General features: G+C 37.8%; 1 long non-coding RNA gene across 2 annotated transcripts in view; it reads right to left on the minus strand.

The window, feature by feature from the left end:
• Nucleotides 1-19,764, minus strand: part of LOC112675910 (uncharacterized) — a 48,591-nt gene that overhangs the window by 20,444 nt on the left and 8,383 nt on the right. For both annotated transcript variants that reach the window (XR_004810818.2, XR_003146154.3), the window contains 2 exons: nt 11,629-11,734; nt 860-1,032 (listed from right to left, as the gene is read on the minus strand). This is a non-coding gene — a long non-coding RNA (uncharacterized LOC112675910). The remainder of the gene's footprint in view (nt 1-859; nt 1,033-11,628; nt 11,735-19,764) is intronic.

The raw sequence follows: 19,764 nt of genomic DNA on the forward strand, positions 1-19,764 counted from the left end.
GTCACAATGAGTATTTGGATGAATAAATGGCAATTTAGAATCAAAAGTCTGGAGCAGGATCTAACCTAATCTTAAGATTATCTTTTTTTAGGTGGAAAAAGTTATCATGTCAGTTTTTCAGACGAGGCACTTAAGACCTGGAGATATTTAGACATCTTCCCCAAGGTCTCCTAGTGAAGGGTATAGAGTAGACTGGGACTCTGTGTTTCTTCTTCCTGATATTAGTGCTTAATCTTTATTACAAGGTTGTATCCCATTTCAGGCCTCTACTCTAATTTAGCATTCTACCTCCTAGTGCAAGACTGTGCCATCCAACAGGGATCTATCTTTGTTCTGGCAATTTAACGCTACATAACAAGTTGCCTTTAAAGTTAGGTTCAAAACAAAAACAAAATTTATTTGTTGTTCATGAATCTGCAATTTGCACAAAGCTGGATGTCTATAGCTCATCTCTGTCTCACATTGCATCTGCTGGGGATGTCTTGAATAATCTGGAGGCTCCTTTACCCGAACAAGATATTGACTGGGGCTTTACTTCTTCATGGGGGCCTCTCTGCATGTTCTCTTCACCCAGGCTAGTTTGGACTTTGTCACAGCATGATGCAGGCTTTCTCAGAGAAGAGCCAGTGTCCTCCAAAGATTTAGTGTTGGAAGTCACATAGCATCCCTTATGCCTTGCTTTTTTGGTTGAAGTAATCATAAGGCCCTGCAGGGAGGGAGAGAATATAGACCTCACCTCTCATTGAGAAGAGCCTCAATATTACATTGTAAACAAATGGAATGGGAGACATAGTTGCATGTAGGAAAATACAATCTGCCATAATCTGCCTTCTAGCCATAATAATTCAAATACACACACATGTTAAATATACTCATGCTTTCCCTCCAATTTCCCAAGTTTCATCCCATTTAGGCCTTAGCTTTGAAGTCTAGGATCTCATCATCTAAATCAGATCTCAGTAAGGAGAATGCTTCTCCAGGGCATTTTCTTGGTTTCAGCTCCTGGAGAACTGGTCCTCTTGATAGGAAGTTCTGTGGACCAAAGAGACATAGCGGCATGTGAATGGGTAGTGTATCTCTGCTTCACTTGGCAACAGACAGCATGGCTCTAAGGCTGGAGACTGGAATCACCTGAAGTGTCATTCACTCACATGTCCAATTGGTGATGCTGGGTTGACTGAGGGCCTCAGTGTCTCTCCAGGTAGGATTTTGTGGTTGCTTTGTTTAGTGAATTTGGACTACCTCATAACCTGATGGTTGGCTTTCCCAGAACAAACTTCCTACAGAATAAGCTAGCTGAAAGCTATTGTCTTTTTGTGAGCTGGTCTCAGAAGTCACAGAATATCACCCTGCTGCACCCTTTTGGAGCAATCCGAAGATCTCCTGGATGCAAGTGGAGGAGCCTTAGGCTTCACTCCCAGTGTGGAAGCTTCAAAAGCACACTGTAAGAAGAGTAGGTGAGATGAGTAGTAGTTTGATGGTCATTTGGGAAAATGCAGTCTGCTGGACTAGGCTCCCTTGTACTGAGCCCCTTCATAGTGAGGCTGAATGACTAGCAGTCAGCAGTGCTATAGCAGAGGGGATTCTCCTATGGGTAGAAGATTTGACTAAATGACCTTTGCTATTTCTTCCAACTCTCAGATCCTATGACACTACAAGAAGGTCAGTTGAACCCAGGTAATTTGAAGACACCAGGGAGCCCAACTATATAGCTTTGTGGCATATAAGAAAAGGGACAGTATAGATAAGTTATAGGTGCCAAGAATGTAGTCCTAGGATAGTCTGTGTCCAAATGCTATGCCTCTGTCTTCTAACAAGAGCAATGAACTGTGACCTCAGCCAGAGTCCAGAAGTATACTGTTCAGGCTGGTGAGGAAGGTGGAGGCTCATACAGAAGTTTATGTTAAAGACGAACACCAGTATGAATCCAAAACGTCATATTGAAAAGGGGTCATACTCTCTGCTGGCCCAGAATGTAGGCACATGCACAAAGCTATGGACCTTTGGATAATAAGAGTTAAGTGCAATTGTGTATGTGAAAGGGCTCTATAAAGTATAAAATCATGTGTCAAAGTTGTTTATGGTGTTGGGATTTCCATTCATATAGCTGGGACTTCTGTAAACAAAACTGAATCCTCCTTCGCTCTCTGTCCCACACATGGATTGCTTACCTTTGGTCAGATCATCTTTCCATGAAGTGCTTTGTCTGTGTGCCTTTCGTGTAAGGACCTTTCTTAATATTTTTGGCCAGTTAATCAGTTTGGTTAAAATACTGGCTCCTAACCAATGGCAGGGGCTGTGTCAGTGGACGCAGCCTCAAAGTGTATTGCTCTGGGTCTGCTTGTCGTCTTATTTTGTCCTCTTATCAGTTTTTCAAAACCAGGCACTTTTTCTGCTGCCCTTGGCTGGGCTGGCTTCCAACAGTACCTTGCTCTGAGGCAGAATTGTACTGGTGAATGCATAATTCAGTGGTTTGTACTTTGCATCTATTAACCATGGCACCAAATGCAGGAATGACACAATGGTGAGGCTTTTGCTTAGATAGTGTTTTTTCTGAGTGAAGCTTAGCATTCAAACCAATTTATAGTTCCTTTGCATAGTAGATAAGTATCATAATAGTTTTTTAATAGATGACTTGATGGAAATACATACATTAAAAGGTCAGTGTCACTGCAAATTATTACAACAGACCCAATTCAAGGGGCCTAACTCTCCACGTCTAACTTTTACTACTAGATTATGCAAAGTACATAGTAGGTATTTGAAAATATCCATCGAACTTTATTATATTATCAATAGGCAATTAAATAAAATGCAACTTCAAGGCTTTTCTTTTTCTTTTTAAATCCAAGACTGACTTAAAACAGACTCATTCAACTGATTTGAAAATCTCTGGCAGAATAATAACCATTATGTTTCCAATGGATAAATGATGGCAGCCCAGTAAGGTCTCAACTAACTAAATATCATATTTTAAACACATTTTACATGCTCTTATGCTAGTTTTGGAAGTAGCAATAGAGCTATTGTTGTAAATATTTATTTCTTTTCCATACCTTATACTTTAAAGTATATTTACAAAGTATAAATATTCGTTAGTCTATACATTCATAGAACAAGCCCAGGGATCTGTTGGCATAGATATCACTCCCATGTAAAAGATAGGAGTCAAAAGGCTAGAAGAAATTAATTACATTTTGATCTTAGGCTCCTTCTCTGATTCATTTCTCTTTTTTTATTTTTTATTAGCCAACAAAATAATAACAATAGCAATATAAATAATAATAACTATGTTTTGGGCATTTATTGTGTTCCAGGCTCTGTACTAAGCACTTCATTCGCATATCTCATGTAGTTTTCACAAAAATTCCTGATGGAAACACTGTTACTAGTGTCATTTTACAGATGAATAAACTCAGATTCATAGAGTTTGGGTAACTTGGGACAAAGTTCTAAAGCTAGTAAGTGAAAGAGGTGGATTTTGAAACTATGCCAAAGCATTTAACCACAGTGCTGTAGAGTTTCTCGTGCCAGATACCACGAAGAAAACTGGAGATGATTGGGATGGAGTGTGGGTGAAAGACATGGGCCTGTACAGACTTTTTTTCTTTTTTCCTAAATAGCATTTAAAATTATACAGTAAGATTCAGCCATTATGTGAGTGAAACTCTTATTCCTGGAAACTTAAAGCTTCCCTCCCACTCCCTATTACATTGTTACAGACCAGTTGATGTTTCAAGCAGGAAGGAATGTGCTCTGGAGTAGATTTATATTTTATAAGATGGAATAGGCCATTTTCATGGCCCATTCACTCAGGCCTGTTCTCTATCTGTATTCTGATAACACCTAAGTGTCTGTCCATTCAAGGATATCATCCAACTTGGACAGGCCAGCCTGTGTAAACCACACTTTCCAGTTGTCTGGTTATCATTACTAATGTATCAGAATGCTTGCTGAGGACTTCTGTGCATCTTTCAAACCAGTGAACCACAATTTTCTTATTCAACATCTTGTCTCTTGAAATTAGGCTTCTTGTTTAATGCGATCTTTCTCCTCTTTCTATGCTAGTTCATCAGGGATTCCTCTGCAGCCTGAACATTAGCCACTGCCATTGACGCTAAAGGCAATGGTGGAGAATTTTGATTAAGAAAGTTTCTCTAAGAGTCTTTTGTCCCCATCTTCCTCAGTAAGCCAAAATTTTGGGAAATAGCAGATGAGTCTAGGAACTTAACTCAGTATGACCCTGAGATGTCAAGTTATATATAAGATATCTTGATCTTAGTGTCAAGTTAAACAGAGCAAGACCAGTTTCTTGAGTTTCACTATTATGATACTCTGCCCAACTAAACCATCACAGTGCTGAGGATCACATGATGACTGATTTTCTAAGTAAGGGACTCAACAGTATGTAGGAATCAATATTGCTGCAGAATGACACACACAAACACACTCACACACAGAAACAACAACAACAAACAAAAAACACCCAACCTATGGCCCAAATAGCTTTCCACTTTTCCTTTCTGAACCTTAAACTGTGACCTGGTTCCAGAAATTTTCATTTTCATTTCTTTTCTATTATTAAAATACACCTCCTCTTCAAGAATTCTGACAAATGGGAACATAAGTTGAAAATTCTAAGTTGTTTTTTTACCCAAACAGAAAGTTCCCATGGTTTCCAACTATTGCTATTCCATGTTGTGTGTAATCATATTATATAAATAACTTTATAAGTGTGGAGTGTGGTAAACTGGGGCTGCCAGAATCTGAATGTTTGTGTCCCCCAAAATTCATATGTTGAAATCCTAATCCCCAAAGATGATGGAATAAGGAGGTGATGGCTTTGGGAAGTGAGGTCATGAGGGTGAAGCCTTCATGAATGGGACTGGTGTTCTTACAAAAGAGACTACAGAGATCCCTCACCCCTTTCACCGTGTAATAACACTGCAACAAGTCTATGATGCAGAAGAGGGCTCTTATCTGACCATATTGGCACCATAATCTTGGACTTCTATCCTCCAAAATGTGAGAAATAAATTTGTGTTGTTTATAAACTACTCATTTGGTGGCATTTCATTATAGCAACCTGAACTAAGACAGGGTTTGTCCATAAATACCATTATCTTGTAGGAATCTAAAGATTCTATACCTATTATTCTCAATTATCTGTCATAGTAATTTTTTTCAAGATTATAATGATTTCTTTCCAACTAAATCCAAGGAATATCATTTGACCTTTGACTCTACATCTGCTCTTTGCAATTCTTAATGATTCACCATTCATTTGAATCTTGTGACAAAATTTTTTCTAACAAACCATGCCTCCATGTTTCTCTGTCCTGGTTTTTCCATCATCTCTGATTTTTTTCTCCTCATGTAGAGACCCCAGTTTTGGGTTTCTTTTGTTATTTGTTTGTTTATCTTAATAATGACTCAAACACAGAGCCTCCAGGGCATAATGTCAAATCATAGAGGGCTCTTTTTAGGCCTTGATACCTAATGAAATTTGACATGCTAGATTTTTTAAGTTTGCCTGGGACCAATGATACCTGGATTCATTTTGGAATGAATTTTTCCCTTTTGGAATGATAACATCTACCTTATACCTGTTCCCTTTGGAAGCAATTTTTTTTTTTCCCTAAAAGGCTTGTTATCTAGATGGATAGAGATTTTTTTTTTTTTTTTCTCCAGAATGATCCATACCCTGAAAATCACCTGCCTTAATTTAGATGATAAGACTTGGGGTTTTTGAGCCTATGGTACTTAGATATGGTTTATGAGAATAAATTTAATGCTTTAAAAGCTGGAGATTTGGGGAGATTTTTGTATTGCGTGAATGTGCTTTGCATGTGGGATGGATTTTAATTTGGGATGGCCAGTGAGAGGATTTTATTGGGTTTAATGGTGGCTCCTTTGAAATATGCTCCCCTGGAACCTGTGAAGATAGCCTTATTTGGAAAATGAGTTTTTGCAGATTTAATTACATTAAGCATCTTTAGATAATATCATCCCATATTATGTGGGTAGGCCTAAATCCAATGATGAATGTCCTCATAAGCAAAAATCATGAGGATCTTTGAGACAGAGTGAGTAGGAGGCTTTGTAAAGAAGGAGGCAGCTTGAAGTTATGTATTGCCTGGAGCCAAGTATTGCCACAAACCCAGTATTGCCTGGAGCCACTAAAAATCTGGATAAGGCAAGACAGGATTCTTCACTAGAGCCTTTGGAAAGAATATGGGCCCTGCCAATAACTTAATTTCAGATTTCTGACCTCCAGAACTTTGAAAGAATCAATCTCTGCTAGTTTTTTTTTTTTTGTACTTTTTAATTTTTATTACTGTAGTTGATATACAATGTTACATTAATTTCAGGTGTACACCATAGTGATTCAACAATTATTTGTTGAGCAATGTTCACCACAATGAGTGTAGATATCATTTGGGGGACCTCAGTTTTTGATTATCAGCTTTAATTTATCCAAAATCTCACCCTCAGAGTATTTACACAGTCTTGGAGTTTGGTACCATTGCTGTGTAGATGACTTTGAAACCTGCCTCTCCAACTTAGTTTGTAGCCTTCATCCTGGTGTTTTCTTAAGATCAGTACATGCCGAATGTAACCCATTATTTATCTCTCCCAATTTTTGTTTTTGTTTTGATTTGTCCATTTCTGAGAAAAAATTAAGATGTAAATTTTAGGTGGATGTGGACTGATGTGGTAGCAGACAAAATTAGAAGAAAGGAATGTACTTGCAAGGATTTTCCAAGGAATAAATATAGGATTTAATGACTGGTAAGATGGAAGGAATGATTCAAAGATAAAGAAACTATTAGTACCCTAAGTATCTCTTCAGTGTCCTGGAAATAGGCTGTAGGTCACTTTCGATTCCACATTTTATTCATGCCTTATGTCCTTTCCCCAACTAGCCAAAGTACTTTTAAAAGCAACTGTTGTTGTTTTTTTTAATTTTTCTCTATAAAACCCATCAGAGCTGTAGAATTTTGTTTAAAGAATGAGGAAATGCAATGAATTGATCTCACTTTCACCCTTTCCTGAGGAGATTGATGTGAACTTCCAGTGGCTACTAACAGCTTTGAAAACTCATTCTTTCAATTCAGGTCTTTGCTGACAGCTTTTGGAGGCCATTGTTTCTAATTTGTGGTGAGAATCTAAAATCCACGTGATTCTTTCAGCAACTCCCTGATCTATGTCAGAACTCTCTTGAAAGCACAAACTTTCCAGGTCTTGGTTAATTCCTGCTGAGAAGTGTGAGCCTCTTCTACCATTTCCAATTCTATTCATCCTTTCACCAGGGCATTCTGTGGCCCCTGTGGTGGGCATAAAAACAATCCCCCATAGATGTTCACAGACTCATCCCAGTAATCTGTGACTATGATAGGCTACATGGCAAAAAGATTTTGCAGATACGATAACATTTTGTGATAGAGAATATTCTGGATTAACCAGGGGACTTAATGTAAGCACAAGTGTCTTAATAAGGGAAGAGGAAAGCGCAGGAGTTAAAGGAGATAGGATATTGGAAGCAGAGATTGGAGTGATATTGGTGGAAGGGAACCACAAACCAAAGAATGAGGGCAAGCCTCTAGAATCTGTAAAAGGTAAGGAATAGATTTCCCCCTGGAGCTTATAGAAGACATGCAGCCCTGTATAAGACCTGTTTTTGGATTTCAGAACTGTAAGATAATAAATCTGTTGTTTTAAGCCTCTAGGTTTGTGGTAATTTGTTATAGCAGGTGTAAGAATCTACTAATCCCCTAAATCAGCATTCTTCACCACTCTATTATCTTGGTCATTGCTTAAGACTCACCCTTCTTATTATGCATTTTCCTTCAGACTCTCATCACCAGATTTCTCTGTGCTTCCTCTGCTGATCTAACTCCCACTGATCTCTTTTTTTTCCAAATCTTTTCAAATCCACTGTTCTCTTGGTTTCCTGTTACGTTGCACATAAATTCCCCTGTGTTCTCAGGCTCTCCACCAAATGTGTTCCCTAACTATTGGCTTTAACTGTGAAATGCCCTTTCCTGAGGACACTAGCATTCCTGAAATTCTCACAAGAAGATGTCTTTAGTTTTCTTACATTCCCAAGTATCTCACTCCCAGAAATATACAGCTTCTCAAACATTACACTTCTACTCTTGTGTAAAAATCCCTGGTCCTTATAGACTACTCATGATATTTGGCCACATCCCTCTTGACTTCTTGTCATTCTTCTCTTCTACCCTCATGGTTACTTCCTCCTTGTTTATTGAAGATTTTAAACCTGGATCACTGAATTGTATCTCTGCCCCAGCTCTGCCGTCATCTTGGGGATTTGAGAATTCTTAAGAACAATCTATCCTAGCCAATCCATTTCTTGATCTCTTATACTTCAGTAACCTTCACCTCTACACCAGCTGTTAATTCCCAAATGCATACTCTGGGCCTTTCCATCATTTAGAATTTCTCAACCTCTGAGATCCTGTATTCAAATATACTATAAACAAGTCAAAAAACTAAATATAAAAATAATCAGAATGTATTATCTAATATCACCACACCCCACCCCAAAGGAAATATCTGTTCTTCTTCTCATGATGCCTGGTTTAGTAAATGGTAGCACCATCCACACACATGTCTAAGACAGACACTTGGGTCTTGTCTTTATTTCTATGTCTGTTTCCCAATTTCCACATCGAATAAGCCACTATAAACTCCTGTCAAGGTTAACTCTACCTCTGAAGCCTATCCTTTTCTCTCCAGCCCTAACATCATTACACTAAATAACCTTTCCTCCGAGTTACTGCTGCTTTCTAATTGTTCTCTCTCCAACGGATTCTCTAATAACCCCCAAACTCAATTCTTTTCAGATTCTAGTTGATCTTTTTGAAATATGGTACAATCATGTTACTTTTATGCTTAGAAACCTTTCAAGACTTTCCCATTGCCTTTGCAATAAAGTTCATCTTAATATATCTTTAATGGCTAACTGCTGCTTACCCAGGTGGCTTCACCTGGTATACCTGCCACATGCCACCTTTTCTCCCTTAACGCCCTAAATACACTCATCCCAAAGTGGTGCTGAACTACTTTCAGTTTTCCAAACTAATTTTGCTGTCGATATCATTTCCAAGCTTTTCTACCTACTATTCTCTCTAGCAGTAACTCTGTTTCACACCTTTACTTATCTGATGACATCATATGTCCTTTGGATTTTAGCTAGCCTATTACTTTTTCTGAAAAGCCTTGCTTTATTTCATATTCTGCCCCTCATCTCATCATTGAAAAAGGCTCCATTTTCATGAAGCAACCTGTACTTAGATCTGTTCTAGCACTTGTCATACTCTACAACAACTGTCTCTTTAGTTTTCTCTCAAACCAATTCATAAACTTGAGGAAGGACCATGTATTTTTTATTTTTGAACCCTCAATGCATGACACAGACAGTCTATTGGTAATTTTTACTGAAGCAACAAATTAAGTAGATTTGTGTTCCTATAGATAGTATATCTACATATAACATATCTTTTTGGGTTCCTATAGATGGTATATTTCTCTTTTATTTTCTTTATAATTTGAGGCTTCTTATATTTATCCTAATTGGAGCTAAACTTAACATCTTGATTAAATGATGTCTTGATGCATGTTCATTAGGTGGTTCATTTTGTCTGTTCACACTAGCAAATATGCTTTTCATGACCTGTATCTGGCCCATACTGGCTTATGGACATGGTGTTCTAATCTATCCATTCATTGTGGGTCCTGTTTTAAACCATCCCCAACTGCCCAAAGATTTCCTATGTATCCTGTTCTGGCTCAAGCAGCCCAAATGACACAGATATCTGCATGGTTCCTGAAATATCCCAATTTCACTGTCACCAACATCAATCACTGTTTACCTTCAGAGAAGCCAGAAACCAACTCACAAATTGTTCCTCGGTCAGATTGAAACCAATCTGCCTGCAGAATGGCTGAAAGTCACCTTTCTAGACCAAAATGCTCTCAACTGTTCTAAAAACAAAAACAAAAACAAAAACAAATAAAACAACAACAACAAAACCCCCACTGATTCAGACTTATCCAACCACAATGAAAATGGAGGTTACAAAGAAACTCTGAGGGAAATATTCTGATTACACATTAATGAGACTAGTTCAGTTCCCTTATAACACAGAATGAGGGGGGGCTCAAAACTTTCCAAGTAAGAGAACTCCCTTTTTCCTGCAAAAATATCCCAAGACTCTCACATGATAGGTATTGTGCTGTTGCTTGATAGATGATAAAGAAGCTCTTATGAATTCATTAGTTCTTTAAAATAAATTTATTCATTATTAATCACAGAATCAATTTACATGTTTTTGAAAAATTAGAGTATATATATGTGTAAGATGTGTGAACACATAAACTTGAAATAACTGTGATATTTTCTAGACTTGAGAATTGTCCATAGTTTGAGAATCCTTTGGTTTGAAAATCACTAAGATCCATTCTACAATTAACATTCTCTAGTCTTATTAGTTTAGATAATTTCCATTCACTGGTTAGACAAGAGCCTCTGACTCTCCTTAATTCAGCATTTCCTAAATTTTGTACCATGGAAATCTAATGGTTGATTGAAAGAAGTATTTCAGAATAAACAATTTTGGGAAATGCACACAATACTGTCCTCTTAGAGATGCTTCATGTGTATAACTGTATTAAAGGCTCTGAAAAATAGTAAAGAAATTTATTTATATTATTTAATCCAGCATTTCCCAAACCTGTGTGTCAACGGAGCAGTTCCCCCCACCCAGTGGAATGTTTATCAACATATCCTATCATATAGCACTGATTTGAGAAAATATGGTTTGTAAACACTTTGCTACCGGGTGGGGGACTGTCATCTAAGAGAACAAGAGATCAGAGGCCCCATATCCCACTGGCTATTGCAGGCATTATATATTTATCCTCAGGTGGGTGCCAAGGCTGAGTAGATATGTATGATGGTATGAAAGATTTTGATCTGCAGATGTGGCCACCCAGGCAAATCACATACTCACTGAACCAAATTTGGGGCATTGTCGAGATACTGAAAAATCCATTTGGCCTCCCAGATTACACTATAGTTGCGAGTCTTTCTGTCCTAAAAACATAATCATAGTTTGCAATTTCTTAGATGCTGACCCTTAAGAAGTACAATTCACACAAGGAGGCTGATTCTACATCAGCAAAGAGAAGCACTACTATAAGGATCAGTGTTTCAATATGTTGTGATGAGTTTTTGACACAAGCACCTCTATCTTTTTTAGTATTCCAGCATGTAGTAATCTAGCATGTTTGCTAGGATAAATGCAAAGGGTCTCAGTCACATCCCTGGTTCAGCACAGACATGCTTAGTATCCAAGGCAGCCTAGAGAGTAGATGAGGTAACTCTGCTGGGCGTAGCTGTAAGGTCAACAAATTGGAAAAAGCCACAACTCACCCTTGGGAAGGATTAAATACGCTGACATCCTCCAAATTGATTTACCTAGATCAGACCACATGTTAATGAGGCAGGCAAGTTACTCTAATTCATTGTTACTATTCTAAATGCAGAGACCTTTTCACATTAAAGGGGCGGGACCATGGATTCAAATGAGCATTACTTACTTGTGGCTTGTCACTCATCATGCCTGGGCCAATGTCCTTAGAAACATTCACAATCATTGTCATTAAACTGCACCCAAAAGAACTGGACATTCAAAGAGCACAGCTTCTAAAAAAAAAAAAACAAAAAAAAAACAAAGAGCACAGCTTCTAAGAAATGAAGTGAGTTTTCTTCCTCTATTATCTGCACCTCTGAATAGAGGTACATGAATGCTCTAAGCACTTAGATTTCCTCTGGGTGCAGACATTTCTACGTGCTGTAAGAATTTCTATTATTTGAAGGATCCCCTTGAACATGTCTCAGTCACTTTTCAACACTGACTCCTCAGTAGCATAGGAACAGTATTTATACCACAGATGTAATATCTATAGATCTCAACTTTGTCCAAATCGTGAGTTGGGAAGACAGGATTTCTTCACAGCTTCAAACCCATCACTGAGCTTTATCTACATGAAAAGGTAAAATTCCTGCCTATAAGAAAGGAACATTTATTGGTATGTTTTTATTATAAGTCATACACATACAGTGGTTTGGAATAATCATCTAGTTAAGTTTGCCTAATAGATAAATAAATACATAGATTGAAGGGCCAGATAGTAAATACTTTAGACTCTGTAGGCCATATGGTCTATTGCAACTTTCCAACTCTGCTGTTATAGTATGAAAGCAACCATAAACAATGTGTAAATGAATATGCATAACTGTTTTTCAAGAAATTTTTCTTTATGGGCAACACGGAAATTTGAACTTCATATGTTTTTTGCCTCACAAAATATGACTCTTAATGTTTTTTCAACAATTTAACAATGTAAAAAACATTCTTTGTTGATAGGATCATACCAAAACAGGTGGCAGGCTGCATTTGGCCTATAGCTCATAGTTTATTAACCCCTGCCTTAACCCATAGCTTTGAAAATAAGATATAAAACTTCTTTGCTTATGTTTCATTTTAATGTTTGAACTCATCTCCTTGACTGGAGAGATGATCCGTGGAATTATGAAAACACATATAGGATAATTATTGCAGCATAGAAAGATTAGGAATTTCACATTTTACTTTTATAGTTAGAAAAACATCCAGAAGACAAAAAAATCAAGAAACATCAAAACAATTTTCATTACTATATATACTTTGAGAAAGATTGCTATAATTTTTATTTATTTTTACTACTCTTTGGGTTAAATTTTTCCTAGAAAAATGTACTCCTAGATTCATGATGGATTGTGAATTTTGCTTTCTAACAAATGACTATACATTATTTTTTTAAAGATTTTATTTATTTATTTATTTATTTATTTATTTATTTATTTATGATACAGAGAGAGAGGCAGAGACATAGGCAGAGGGAGAAGCAGGTCCTCAAGGGGAACCTAATGTGGGACTCAATCCTGGGGCCCCGGGTACACACCCTGAGCCAAAGGCAGATGCTCAACCACGGAGCCACCCAGGCATCCCATGACTATCCATTATTCATAGTCCTAGAAAACCCCCAATAAAAATTACTTTTTCTGAGACACCTAGGTGGCTCTGTTGGTTGAGTGTCTGCTTTCACCTCAGGTCAGGATCTCAGAGTCCTGGGATCGAGTCCTACAACGGGCTTCCTGCTGAGTGGGGAGTCTGCTTCTCTTGAGCCTCCCCCTCCCTCTGCTCATGCTCTGTCTCTTTCTCAAAGAAATAAATAAAATCTTGAAAAGGATTACATTTTTCTGATTACAAAATCTCTATTTGCTTATTTTAAATTACATGGAAAATGCACAAGAGCACAGATTACTTCTAGTTCAAGAAAGATTGTGTTTAAAATCAAGAGATTTAAAAAAAATCTTTTTTGTGTCTATAGCCATTATATAAAAGTTTTTCTGTTGGCAAATCAAATGTCAAATAAAACACTTGGCTAGAATGCTTATCGTTTAACCCTGCTCGTAGAGTCAGGGTGAAGCAAAGTTCTCTAATTCTAAATATTTGTTGGTAAATGTTGCTCCACTGGCTACTTGGAAATCAGTTTCCATCAGATTAGGTAAAGCCTGCTAACCAAACACAGCAGCAGTTAGAACTTCAGTGGGAAAACAGCCTGCTTTTCTCCTGTACCTATGTGCATCTTTGTCCCTGGCCTCAATTCTTTCACCCTCTGCCTTCTCTGGTATAAAATGTCTTTGGCTTGCAAAGCAATGTCAGTGAGTTTATTCGTACATTTTGTGGCAGGCCCACTATGAACTGTGGACTGCACAGGTGTTCATTCATTCTGTGTGACTGGGGCTTCTTCGAGTAGACTTGCTTGTTGGCATAGCTCAAAGCAGCACCCCTGTAGCTTCCTTTTAATGGGAATATGAACACTGAGAGTGAAGCTGTGGGCTTGCAGGACTTTCTTCAGGCAAATTCAGCTCTTTAAAGAAAAATAACAACAATTCTTTGCCTTCAAACCCCTTTTCCCTGCCCCCAAAGCACACCCCCAAATCAGACAGGCCAGATGTTTATGAAAACTGCAGTTTCCGCAATCAAAAGTACAACATTTACCATAGCTTTTATCAAAGATTTCAATTCCCCTCATCTTAAGGAAAATGACCCTTTTATTTTGTTGTGGACATAAAATTATGGCCCTGGGAAAATTGGAAGCATTTCTGTTGAGGGAAATCAATTTTCTCACTGCCATATATGATCAACATGTCATAGCCATCACCAGATAATAATAGTAAAGTACAAGTAAAATGGCTGGTAATACTGGCTTTAAGGGTAGCAAAAGATAGAAGCAGGATAACACCCCCCCCCCCCTTTTAAAGCATGTTTGCAAAAAGGAAAGAAGAAGAAAAAGAAGATAAACCTCTAAGGGTTATTTTTGTTCACTAATTTTCTTCCTTCCCACTCCACTTTCTTCCTTTTGCTAGTGCTTTCTAGAGTGTAAGTATTTTATTTTGTGTACTAATCGGCCAAAGCATTAATGAAACTGTAGAGATATGTGTTCTTCCTGGAAAAGAGTAAGCACTTTATGTGTAAACCACTCTGGCTCCTTTTCAATCATCCTGTTAATGGGTGGCTAATTGTCAAAAGATGTGACCAGAGCGAGATGACCCAAGAGTGTGTTTAGAGGGGAGGCAATAGGGAAAGTACAGAAGCGGCTTCTTAATTTGGATCCTGCAAACAAAAGGAAACATCAAATCTGACCTCGCTGCTGGAGTGTTAATGGCTTTCTCCCATCGCACCCCCTGCCACTTAGCATCTTTTGTGCCCCACCCTGGGAAGCTTCCCGGCAGAAGTGTGCATTAGCAGAACTCTACAGTTACAAAATGCTGCTTACTAACAGACGAGGGGGAAAACCTTCAGAGTGATTAAATGTTCTTTGGACAAACACATCCACAGCCATAAAAGTGCCATCTTTATTTCAGGCAGGTCTCTCAGTGATGTCCCTGCTGTGGTCACCAGCACAAAGGAGCATTGTACCCAGAATGTCACTGAAACCCTTCAAAGGAGATCCAAGCTCTCTCTCTTTGTAGAAAAGTTGGACCCATACATGAATATGGGAAGATAAAACTGCATTAATTCAGGCCAACACTATAACTGAGAAAACAGCAGACAAGATTTTGGCAAAATTTCAAATATTTAAAATAATTCAACTGTTTAAAAACAAACAAACAAAAGTAATCATAAATAAATAAACAATAGCAATGACAAAAACTCAACTGCATATTTTGGAATGAAAATGAGAGTGGAAAGTAAGAATGAGAGGAAAAACAGCGAAATCTAGGCTAGGAGAAACTCATGGATATAGTAAATGTTTCTGCACAAAGATGTTCTTAGAAGGATTATTTAAGGGGCTCCTGGGTGACTCAGTCAGTAAGTGTCTGCCTTCAACTCAGGTCATGATCCCAGAATCCTGGGATTGAGCCTTGGGTTCCCTGCTGGGCAAGGAGTTTGCTTCTTCCTCTCCCTGGGCCCTCCCTCCCCACTCCTCCTCATGCTTTCTCTCTCAAATAAATAAATAAATTTTTTTTAAAAAGAAGAAATATTATTTAGAACTGAAAATAACCTACATAGCTAGCACTAAAGGATTTAGAAAGACAAAGTATGGCGCGTATGTTGGATAACATATTTTGCAGCTGTTAAAAATATTGGTTTTGGAAAAAATAATGCTTCAAGAAATATGAGAAAACATATACTATAGGTCTGACTAAAAAATAAATGATAAGTTATAGCCACAGAAAAAAATGCATGCTCAGGAAAATGTACTAAAACATATCAATGACAGTATTATGGGTGAACTATGCTTCCCTTCTATTCCAATTGCTAGTGATTTGGATATTGTATTGATTAAAAACAAAACAAAAACACAGAAAAAAAAAGAAAAAGAAAAAATGGCCCAAGAAACTCTTTTTGGTGGGCAAGAACATCATTCAAAAAAGAGAAATTTTATCTCCAGATTTTATTAGAATTTTCCATTGTTTATATGGAATAAAAAGATGCTACAGGCTCTTTCTAACCTCAAAGAGGCCATGTCATTCTGTTCCTAACAGCAAAGCCCCCAGTGCCCTCCTAACTCAGACTTCAAAACATCATATGTCTCTTGGCTGCTGATTTCCAGAGATATCAAGAAATTTGCAGATCTACACAATGCCTACATAATGACAGTTAAGTAGATAACATCTGTAGTAAAAATCAGCTTTTTCCCCTCATTCATTTTATAACCTTTCCTCCGCCTGCTTTTCCTTATACAATGAATGTGTGAATAGTTCATCTGTAAGTTTATTTCTAGCTAAATCTCTTCTTTTTAAAGACTGAGAGTGTCTAGGTATCCATGTCCTGGCCCATTTCCTGTTCTCACTTCCCCAAATGGGTGGGTTATCTTCAGGTCATGATGCAAGTTTTACATCAGGAAGCTACCCATCCTAATGGAGGAGATTGGGTGCCTGTTGGCCCACTTAGCACTGTGGCTGGTCAGGCTCTCAATCTCAACTCTCCAGACAGTGGGTGGACCATGTGTTGGAAAAGATCAAAATCAGTGGCTTATTGGAGTGGAATGGTTGTGAGAGAGGTGTTCAAAGAACACTTCCTGTCAGTTAGTAAAAGCACATCAATAAAAATAAATCAATGCCCACTTGTTTTCTAGGAATCTGCTTCATATTCAGCAAAGGCTCCCATTATGCTGCATTTCTAATTGAGTAGCCTAGAAAAGATGTGGTTTAAGCTAGAGTAAAATATCCTGAAGAAAAGCATTACTCTGAGGTGCTGAATCTTCCTTTGTGCACCAAAATATAAAACAAAGATAGACTCAGCTATAAAGAAATGAAAATACTCTGTGATGTAATTGGGAAGTGGATTGTGAAGGATAACTTAAGTTTGATTCTTGACTTCTTAAGTGTGTGGCTTTGATTACATCTTTCCCTTTTAGAACCTTAGTTTTATTACTTGTAAAACAAAAGGATTGACCTGGATCAGGGGACTCTACATGGCACATATACTACCACTCACCCATGTGACACTTGGGACAGACATTGCTAATCAGTTGTGGCTCTTTCTTACTGAGCCACACACTGAGGCCTCATAATCCATTTGATGGTGCTCCTGGAAGCCATCATTAATCAATAAGTTTAGATATAATGGATAAAACTTCTCCATTAAGGCCAAAATGAGTTCCTAAGTCTCTGACCCTCCATGACCCTATATATTTTTTTCTCAGTTCTTAACAGAACAGAATTAAGACCTTGTAGATATCTAGATATCTAGACCACAAGTCCTTTGATACTCTGTAGGCTCCAAATCAACTTTGCTCCAAAGTTACATATAAGTGGTACTATGTTTCAAGAACTACTGTGCTAAAAGCACCAGCTTATCCAAATTCTGTTTCCCTTTTTAGAAGCCAGTTTGTACCAATGGCAGATAGCTAGTGTTTCTTTGTCTGGCTTCAGTTACTTGGCAATTTCTACCATTACTATCTTATGTACTGTAGTAGGAAGGCAGGCATTATTAATTCTTATAAGTGCAGGATTATATACATTAATTCATAATTTTAATAGCTGACATTCAGAGTTAGACATAATTTTATTTTCTTTCCAAACCCATAGAAAAGAGCAATATTGAGCCCTTCTATAGATTAGCTGTTATGTTATCCAGAATCCAGCTGAACTGCTGCATTATATGCTCATGCTATGAAAATAGGATCATGTCCCTTTTTCAAAACCTGTTGTTGCTCCACTGGCTCATTGGGTGCAGACTCATTGCTTTGTGCTTTACAGACTGTTATTAGTTGGATTTATCACTGTGCCCTCATGTCTCATTATTTATCTTCCACCGTCACTCTGTGCTTGCTGTCTCTGTCACTGGCCCGGGATTAGGGGAAGGCAAGTGAGGAGGCAAGGGTGCAAAATCTATAAGGGCAAGATCTCAGAGTTGTACTCAGCTTTCTTAAATTTTGTATCCTAGACAGTTCACTTGTCTTATTGTAGTTCTGGCTTTGCCTTGTGTGATCACCTAAAAATACCAATTTTTATTTCTTTACCAGTTTTTAGGTCTTTGAAGCTAATTCACATGCATAGTCTAATTTTATTCTTTCAGCCCCTAGAAAGGCTGATGAAATTATTTTCCCCATTCCATGAGGCTACACATATTTTAGTTTCACAAAAGTTAAAAGTTAAGGAATCTCAGAACTTGATATCAAGTGTTCTGAATCTGAGTAGAATATTCTTCCCAGCAGAATGAAACTTAACCCCATTTTCTGTGCTCAGTAACAAAGCATGCCTTTTTCTTCCTTCAAAATATACATTTTAACTAACTTTTCAGTTATAATTATTTCATTTATTCCAAGATATTTCCCATTCCCATGTATTATTCCTCATTTGCTTTTGCAAATGTCTATTATGTGTTATTTATTATCTCTTAACTTTTGGGGGGACATCCTGTTTCCTTAATAGGTTGACCATTTTTTGAGGTGTGAGCAATATGTAATCTATAAAATCTTAAAATCTGGGATCCCTGGGTGGTGCAGCGGTTTGGCGCCTGCCTTTGGCCCAGGGCGTGATCCTGGACACCCGGGATCGAATCCCACGTCGGGTTCCCGGTGCATGGAGCCTGCTTTTCCCTCTGCCTGTGTCTCTGCCTCTCTCTCTCTCTCTCTCTATCTCTCTCTATGACTATCATAAATAAATAAAAAAATAAAAAAAAATTTAAAAAAAATCTTAAAATCTATAGAGCCTGAACTTGTCAATGGATTCTGTGAAAGATAGAAAGATTTATATTTATAGGCAAGCTTTATAGATGAAGAAACTGAGTGATAAGGAATGATGATGACAGCTAGCAATTATTAAGGACATCAGTGTTGCAAGGACTGTGCTAAACAATGAACATGCAACATTTTCATGGATTTCACAACCCAATGAGTTAGTTGTTCTTATTCACATTTTAAAAATGAAAAACAAAGTTTTAGGAAAAATAACAAACTGCCTATAGTCATAGCACTTATAAATTCAGGGCCAGAATTCAAACCCAGGTCTGACTCCATAATCCATGCATTTGAATGACCAGTCAAGGGCTGCAGAACCAGTGAAGGTTAAGTTGGAATTTGAGTCTAAGATGTAGTTCCTTTTTTGTTGTCCTAGTCTGCTTCTGATTTTCTGAAAAAAGTATAGGTATTTTATTTTTTATACTTTTTATTTAAGTGAACTGACATTATATTAATTTTAGCTTATCTTTACTAATTTGAATGTCCCCTTGCTCAAAATAAAAGCCTAAATAGAAACATTACCAGCTTCTGTATCTGCTACTTGTTTATGGAATGGATGTAGTGTCTTTTGAACATGCAAATATAAAGATTGCTCATTAGGATGTAGCTTCCATGTCTGTGCCTTACAGGTTAAGAAGCATAAGAAGGCCTGTGGATCCCTAAGTGAAAAAAGGAAGTGGGTTCTGAGAACCATATAGCACAGGGATGGCAAATAAGCAGCATGACTAATCTATCCCAGCCTTCTTTCCAGTGGGACTTGTAGTGCCTCACAACCCACTTCAGTACAGAACTCCAGGCAGCCACTACCACTGACTAGGGCTGGCTCTAGAGAGAAAACCTACTTGACATCGTTGACGATGGAGTGGAAGAGACTTAGTTTCCGGCCCTGGAAGTGGTACTTATTGGCTGAGTGGCCCTGGGCAAGTTATTTAA

The sequence above is a fragment of the Canis lupus genome, chromosome 30 (genome assembly GCF_003254725.2).
Source record: "Canis lupus dingo isolate Sandy chromosome 30, ASM325472v2, whole genome shotgun sequence".
In the NCBI taxonomy this organism is placed as follows: Eukaryota; Metazoa; Chordata; class Mammalia; order Carnivora; family Canidae; genus Canis; species Canis lupus.